We start from the raw sequence: 8,757 nt of genomic DNA, 5'->3' as shown, positions 1-8,757 counted from the left end.
TCACCTTCTTGCTTTATAGGAACGCACTATTGTCATAGATCTATATCATACTGATCGCTGTGTCTACCACCGCCATTCACTTATATACTGAACATAATATCAACTCATTTCTGTATACCTAGGGGACTAAGGCAGCACTTTACCACCATTGACAGCTCTAACAACTTATTAAATTGTCTTACAAGCACCTCCTCATCTTATAAGTTTTACATCAGGTGATGGTCTCATGCAGCCTACAAATTTAAGCATCATAAAATTAAACATCTCTCTGGCCATAGAGAAAATATTGCTTTCTACGACCTGCACATTCTCGGATGGGAATGAAATATGTTTTTAAAAATCAACATTTAAATGTTCCACGAAGGTTTGAACGTCTCTTTGTTACATTAGGTTAAGAACCGATTTTTAAATATCTGAATCAAACGAAAATAAAATGAAATGAAATCTGTGAGTTTTACGTCCCACGCTTATGCTGGTTAGGCTAAAGGAGACGGTGATGATGAGTAATGAATGAAATGGTGGAATGAAGAAAGTGGGAGGAAACGGGAGAACCCCGTGAAAACCCACGCATACGGTGTTTGTCCACCACAAAGTTCACTTGGCAGGGGCTGGGATCGAACCCGAGACCCCTAGCACAAGAGATGAACTCTCTACCACTGAGCCACCGCGGCCCCCCTACCTCAAATGAATTATTGTGGAATATGCTATACAAATATTACTACTGTATATTAAAATGATTAACCGTAACATTTAATGCCATTGATACAACAAAAATATAGTAATACTGCCTACATGTTTCTAAATATAAACGTTATAACTGATTTATTTACACAGAATAATATTACACTATTAATTAACATCTTTTATTCTAATTTTAGAGTCGTGATTAAGCCTTTTACGCCACTTTAATGAATCAATTCTCTAAAATAATTCTACTAAAATATTCTCTGTCGGCGTATTTTGTGATCACGCCTACTGTGAAGAAAAGAAAATGATTAAATGTAAAAATGGTACGCCTAACGAAGATAAATTTTAAAATTAAGAGAAGTAAAGGGGCGGAGACAAGGTAAGGACATTGACATAGTAGAAAGAGAGAATCTTCCTATAACCCACATTTCCGTGTGAAAAGTAGCTTAACACTTTCCAAAACAATTAAAATGATATTCCCTAAACAAAAGAGTCTTCGCATCGAAATGAAGGTGATACACCACGACCGACCTTGCATTGTTTCGTAAGATTTAATGAGAATGGATAAGATTTAAAGATCATTACTATTAACACTGTTTGTTAGATTAGATAAGCAAGTACAAGGTTATTAATATTATCAGCAGTAGATCAAAACTACAATCTGTAAAACTTAAGTCTTAGATACTTTCGTTTAAAGATTCACAACTCAATTAAATAAGAATAAACTATAGACGCATTGCGCCATGAAAGTAAGCGAGTAAAGTAACTTTTATTAAAGTTAAATTACCAAATTTATATCAAGCAATAAAATAATTCTGAAAGTAGGGTTGAACACAATGCGGAACGAAACTCAATTCTTGTGATGTGTTATGAAATGAGATATAAGTCTTCTACTGGAAACAAACCTACTTTCAGAGACAAAATACAACGTTTCACGACATTCTTTAAAGACAAGATAGCCTCAACTTTTATCTCGTAGACAACCCTACTGTCAAGGTTCAAAGCAAACGCTTCCCATGGTAACACCCCTTAGAGATAAGATAGCTTCAACTTTTGTCTCGAAGCCGAACCTGTTTTCAAGGCTCAAAGTATACACTAGCCTTAAAACACCTTTTAGAGATTAGATAGCCTCAATTTTGGTCTCGCAGACAAACCTATTTTCAAGGCTCAAAGTATACATTAGCCATGAAAACACTTTTTAAAGATTAGATAGCCTCAACTTTGGTCTCGCAGGCAATTCTATTTTCAAGGTTCAAAGTATACACTAGCCATGAAAACGCCTTTTAGAGATTAGATACCCTCAACTTTGGTCTCGCAGACAAACCTTTTTTCAAGATTCAAAGTATGCACTAGCCTTAAAACACCTTTTAGAGATTAGATAGCCTCACCTTTGATCTCGTAGGCAACTCTATTGTCAAGGCTAAAAGCAAAGGCTCACCATGAACACACACGTTAGAGGTGAGATAGACTCAACTTTTGTCTCGTAGACAACCCTATTTTCAAGGCTCAAAGTACACAGTAGCCATGGAAACGCCTTTTAGAGATTAGATAGCCTCAACTTTGGTCTCGCAGGCAATCCTATTTTCAAGGCTCAAAGTATATACTAGCCATGAAAACACCTTTTAGAGATTAGATAGCCTCAACTTTGGTCTCGCAGGCAATTCTATTTTCAAGGCTCAAAGTATACACTAGCCATGAAAACGCCTTTTAGAGGTTAGATAGCCTCAACTTTGGTCTTGCAGACAAACCTATTTTCAAGGTTCAAAGTATACACTAGCCATGAAAACGCCTTTTAGAGATTAGATAGCCTCAACTTTGGTCTAGCAGACAAACCTATTTTCAAGATTCAAAGTATGCACTAGCCTTGAAAACACCTTTTAGAGATTAGATAGCCTCACCTTTGATCTCGTAGGCAACTCTATTGTCAAGGCTAAAAGCAAACGCTCACCATGAACACACACGTTAGAGGTGAGATAGACTCAACTTTTGTCTCGTAGACAACCCTATTTTCAAGGCTCAAAGCAAACTCTCGCCATGAAAAATCGAAATGTTTTATGTATTTTATGTTGAAGAATTTTTCTTAACTTTGGACTAAATCTACTTAATAACTTGACCAACTTGACCATCCCTACAACAGGTTTCACAAGGATTATGAAGCTTAAAACAAAACTTACGTCATTCCTTTACTGTTCGCCTTTTCCCGTTTTGCCTTATGATTCTTATCATAGGAATTCCAGTTTTGCCTTACAATAATATTCATATATTGGTATCCCTGCTTGAGCAAATATACAGCTTGCTCCGAATCAGATTCCACTCTCTCAAATTAACTTTATTTCTTTTAACCTCAATGACAATCGTTTATTCTCTCTACAGAAATAGAATTGCAACTCCGCGAAAACAACTGAACCCAGATCAGGAGTGCAAAAAAAAAAAAAAAAAAAAAAGTTTTGAAGAGTGAAAAAAAAATCGTCGTCGATGATTACTACTTATGTGTAAAGAAAAAGTACAAATTAAAATGATAGTTCTGAGAATTAAGTTTCATTCACTACGTAAAGAAAACATTTTTGCAGAAACTTCGATTCATAAAACTTCCCAGCTATTAATCAACCTGAACCCAATGTTCATTAGTGAAAAAAAAATGCAAACAAAAAGTGTCACTATACTTAGGTAGGAAAAAAACAAACTTTTTCACAACTCAAAGGGGAGGATAATGTTATTTAGTAAACATTTAAAAAAAATGGGAACAACAAGGAACTTACAATAACTTTATATACAAGAGTAGCCGGGTTGAGGAATATGGAGCTGACCCTCCAAACCATAGCCTACCAAATGAGGTTTGCTTGTTATGTGCTTACTTGTTTAATATTTTACAGCCAGGAACGTGAGCAGAAATTTATGTCAGGGGGAAGAGGTACCCAAATTCAATATGATGACTAAATGTATTAAAATTTGTAATAACGTCCCTAAAATTCGACAAAATTTATAGAAAAGTCGGAATTTCGAGGATGGGGGTTCAAACCACCAGGACTCACTCCCTGCCCACAGCAACTGAAGATTGATTGTAATATAGAATGAGATATTTTTTTTAGCTCCTGAACAATTCTAATACGTTAAAATAATTTTCAAAAATGAAATTAATCATCCACTGTGATACTCTGATTTGTCTAACTGGATCACAATTGCAAATTTATTGAAATTTATTGCTATACTACACATAGTAAAATATAATGGTGTCTGAGTTTATCCTTCGAGCTAGTTTAATTTTCTTCGAGCTTTTTTCCCTTTCATTCACACCCTTAAATACTAAAATAACAAATAAATTGACTTTCATAAATGATTTTTGCTTCCTTATTAATAGTTTATAAGTTCATTTTGTACAACCTATTATTCTAAATTCACTTACTGCTAAGACCAAAACCTTAATAAGGTAACATACCTAACATATAGAAATAAATGTAAATGAATAATAAATATTTCCAATTATCGAGAAAATACTTATTATTCTTATACATTTTAACTATATTTTGTACATTATAATCAAAGCAATCATTCTTTGACTTTTAAAAATAGTGTTCACGGAAAAATTTTAAACAATCTAACACTAGATGTTGAAAGCATGCGTCTGGCGTTAGCAACTAAGGTTAAATTTTCAAATAAAATATTTTTCCTAGAATCTTTATCATGTTGGTTGGTGTTTGCCGGTAGCTAGATAAGACAAGTCTACTCTTGCCAGTGGGATAAATTATTGAAAAGGCATAAGAATTAATGTTTATATTTATGTAATTAGATTATTTGTATGCGTTTGCAAGGATAGAGCAATGAGGGAAAGATATTTTGGAATTTCTGTGTAACTTTGTTTTCTATAAGATGAATGATTGTTAGGAGCCAATCAGGGAACAGGTTTCGGATTAGATGTCTCATTTAAAGATCTATATGTTGCTCAAGTAGCTTCATGCTGAGTTTGATGAGTAAAAGTTCCCGATCAGTACTGAGTTTGTCACTAGAAAGTGTGTAAGTGCAAATGTGTTATTGTGTACAATGATTGTATCTTTTAGCAGGGCATGCTGCAAGACACTAGAAATATAAGTGGAGACAATTAAACATTCGCCTTCGTACTTTGAAATGCAGACTGAGTAGTAAACAGATTCTCTAATGCAATAATTAGATGCTGTTGCTCATTGTATATATATGGAAGAAAAATAGCATAGATGTTGTGTACGTGTTGTAGTAACTGTGCTTATTTTGTTATATAAATATACAAATCAAATTTTATCTATGAAGGAATTTGTAAGCCTACCAACATAAAGTTCCTAAGACGAAACGGGAAAATGCACATCGAGATTTCCCGTTCCGCCTTACATTAAGATGGAAAGTGATAACAGGTTTTACATGTAAATTTCATTGCTAGAGGTCATAAGGCGAAACGGAAAAAAGGCGAACAGTGCAGGAATCAACTTACGCCATATGTTTCATGAAAATAATATTTCTTTAAACTAAATTTATGGTAGGAAATCTCCTTTAAAGAGGTGGCAAGGATAATTCACCTCATTAACTCTTGAACGATTTCAGTCCTAAGCAATTGAAACAACTGGGAAGTGTCAAAGAAAGTAGGCAATATTCTTTACAAATAGAGTAACTTTGCGAGACTTATCATGGACAATGTTTGGTTATAATACTGTATTATGTAAGGTTATACACAGGGCTGTATTTAATATTTTTGCCGCCCATGGACATAAAAAAAAATGTCCTCCTCCTCATTATCAATAAATATCTATACAGGAAATTTGAGACAGTGATGTTAATAATAAATACATATTTTGAATGGGAATACTTAAGTTGAAATATATATATATACAATAAATAAAATAATACTAGAGGATAATATTGTTTATATTTTCTTGATTCAACTTCCTCTCTTGACAAATTTCAACTGTAATACAGGGTGTCCATGAAGTCCCTAATCTTTCTGGGAAGGAACACGAATTCAAATTAAGTGTTCATAACATCAAAGAAGACAGAGTAAGCCAATAAATTCACAGCAGTTCGACATTTCCGCCCTCCATATCCAAGCAAAGTTGCTATATCTCCGTGATGTACTTGAACACATGCTGCAACATTGCTAGGGTAATCATGCCGAAATGCGTTCATGAAGCTGCGGCAAATCCCTTACTTTTACCATGTACATCTAAAGATCAGTGACTTGGCGCACGTGCGTGAAAAGCATTTCGGCATCAGTGCGTACGCATTTTTTCTTGTGACTCCATAAACGATGGACTCAGGATCCTCAAATTAGTATAAAATGAGCAAATGGAAATGTATAGAAATGTGGGTACTTTTATCATTAGCATAAGCGGTACTTCAAAGATTTCAATTTTGAGGTCAATTTACTCTTGACTCCATGGATGAATGTGTTTATTTCGTTGCGTTCAGCGTCCTCAAATTAGCATAAAAATTGCAATTAAAAATTTATGCACGGGTTGGGTACTTTTTACTAATGATATGACTGTTAGTTCTTTAAAACATTTTTCATTAGTAAATAGTGCCTTACTAAGTCTTGCACACTTAAATAACACTTCATAGTGTCAAAACTATTAGTAATGTACTATGCACATTAGAGACAAAAGAGGAATGTTTTCACAAGTTGAGGGAATTTTCCCCCTCAGCGTTGTCTTTTCAACTCAAGCAACAGAAGTAATTTTCGAGCGTTAAGAAAATTCGTCATTAAAAAAAAAAAAAAATGAAAATCGCATTCTTAAACGAAAAGCTACTATTTCTAAGAAGCTTGATTTATCAACCAAAACTAGTCTCTATATTTCCCTTATCAGTCCATATGTATATCCGTCCAAGAGACAAAATGTCTGTCTGTTTGTTCGTTCAAGAACTACTCGATGGATTAAAATGAATTTTGGGCAGGATGTATAAGGTGAACAACTAGAAATCGAGACCGTTGGTGGAAGTGATTATCCGCTGGATGTGGTAGAAATCACGGTTATAGAATTGATCACTATAGAAAAGAAACTGGCATAAGTAACGAGAAATAATTTCCCGAAATCAATTAAGAGTCTCAAGAACACATTTCGTCTCAATCTTTAAGTCTCTACTAAAGTCGAAAGGCATAAAAATCCACTACAAATTCCGGTTTTAATATCTACATGGAACAAAAACGATAAGCGGTTGCGAGAAGCTTTTTTCTAATCGACTTAACGTTCCAGGAATGAGTACCATCTTATCTCTTAAGAGGTCCCATCACGGCGAAATTAAAATACCGCTAATTTTACAGTAATTATGTGATATCTTCAAATAGATAAAAGATAATCGAAATGCGGAACAAGAGCGCCCTAGACAATATTATTTTACATGAGATACTGCTATCACGACTCACTTATCTGCTTTCGATTTCCAGCCATTTTGAAAATCGGCATTTATTTTCGCGTCTCTAAATGGCTGCAAACGGGAAGGTACTAGGTGACTCGTAATAACGGTACATCATGCAAAATAATATTGTCTAGGGCGTTCTTGTTTCACATTTCGATTATCTTTTATGTATTTTAAGATATCAGATAATTACTGTAAAATTAGCGGTATTTTAATTTCGCAGTGATAAGGCCTCTTAACCTTCGATTCAATAGGAAATGGAAGAATTCAACCACTTCCGGTTCTAAGTTGATCGCTGTAAAGTAAATTGGTAATAGATAGCGAAAAGTGGCTACCTTCAATCAAATAAATATCCCAAGAATTAAATTCATATAAAATATAATTTCTCGTGCACCATCAGCGCGGGAGAGCTGGGTTCGATTCCCAGCGGGAGCTCTTGTGGTTCAGATTCTACATTAAACTGTAGGTCCAGGTCGCATAATGCCTCGCTGCTGAAAGTAACGCTGAACACTAATCCATCTATCTGTAATCTTCACACTAAATCTACTACCACTTCAGGTTTCAATATTAATTGAGAAAACCAAACTCATTCACGTGCTGTGCAACTAACATTGATACTTGTTTAAAATTAAATTTAGGCTCCTTGTACTTGACTGTTTTCTTGTTATCCTGAGCAATACGAATGCATAAAATAAGCACACTTGATGACTCACTGAAAGCAGGTATTTTTGGAAAGTAATCGTTAAAAATGTTTTCTTTTTAATATAATGGTGAATTAATTGATTCATTTCAACTTCAAGATAATATGGATAATGTTTACGTCTTGAAAAAAATATGTATTATGCTTCAGGACAAACGGAACTTTTACTGTAGTTTATCGCGTCGATATTTTCTTAAGATGGTGGTAAATTTGCTACTTATTTTAACACATATTAACCTTTAACAATGAAAATGACTTGAAAAGTGCTACATTAACATAATGAAATTAGCCATATTCAATACCAAGTTTAAAATTCGCAGCATTTTATCTTATTCTCGCCTGATTTCACTTCAAGCACTTGGACTATCAGCAAAGCCTCAAAGAACTGCCAAGGTTCATAAAATTTGAATGAGAGAGTTATCGTGAAAAATTCACACAAGCTTACACATGCATGATGTACCGGATTGTAGAAGCTTGTGTGCACTCGATTCAAAAACAGTTAAGATTGTTAGCACTACTCTCTACATGTGCTTTTAATCTCCTCATGCACATTTTCATCAAGTACTGGACGATAATTGGCTAGAAATATTCTCTGCTCTTTTCAAATCGTTCCGTTCTTGCATGGAAACAACATTAGGTGCCAATACTAGTCCTTAATCCTCCGAGCAGATTACACAGTTCTTCGCATAATGAAATATATAGAACACCAACACGAAGAAATACGAAATATGCATGTGTTGTTTAAAATAACTCATGCGACAAAAGGTTAAATGAACTGACAGTAAAAGACAAGTTTTCGACATGGTGAAGAACAAGTTCTTATGTCTGCGATCCTTCTATCAGACCACAAGTTTCTTTAGAATTTTCATCAAAATATCCTAGTTCACTCACTATATCCTCAATCCTCCTAAATGAATATTCTCAAAATCGAAACCTAGCTATGCTATATTGCTCTCTCATTCTGAAAACCGTATATTAACCCAACTTATAGAAGC

The sequence above is a fragment of the Thermobia domestica genome, chromosome 9, assembly GCF_964235325.1.
Source record: "Thermobia domestica chromosome 9, izTheDome1.hap1.1, whole genome shotgun sequence".
NCBI classification, from domain to species: domain Eukaryota; kingdom Metazoa; phylum Arthropoda; class Insecta; order Zygentoma; family Lepismatidae; genus Thermobia; species Thermobia domestica.
Note: the sequence above shows the minus strand (reverse complement) of the source record.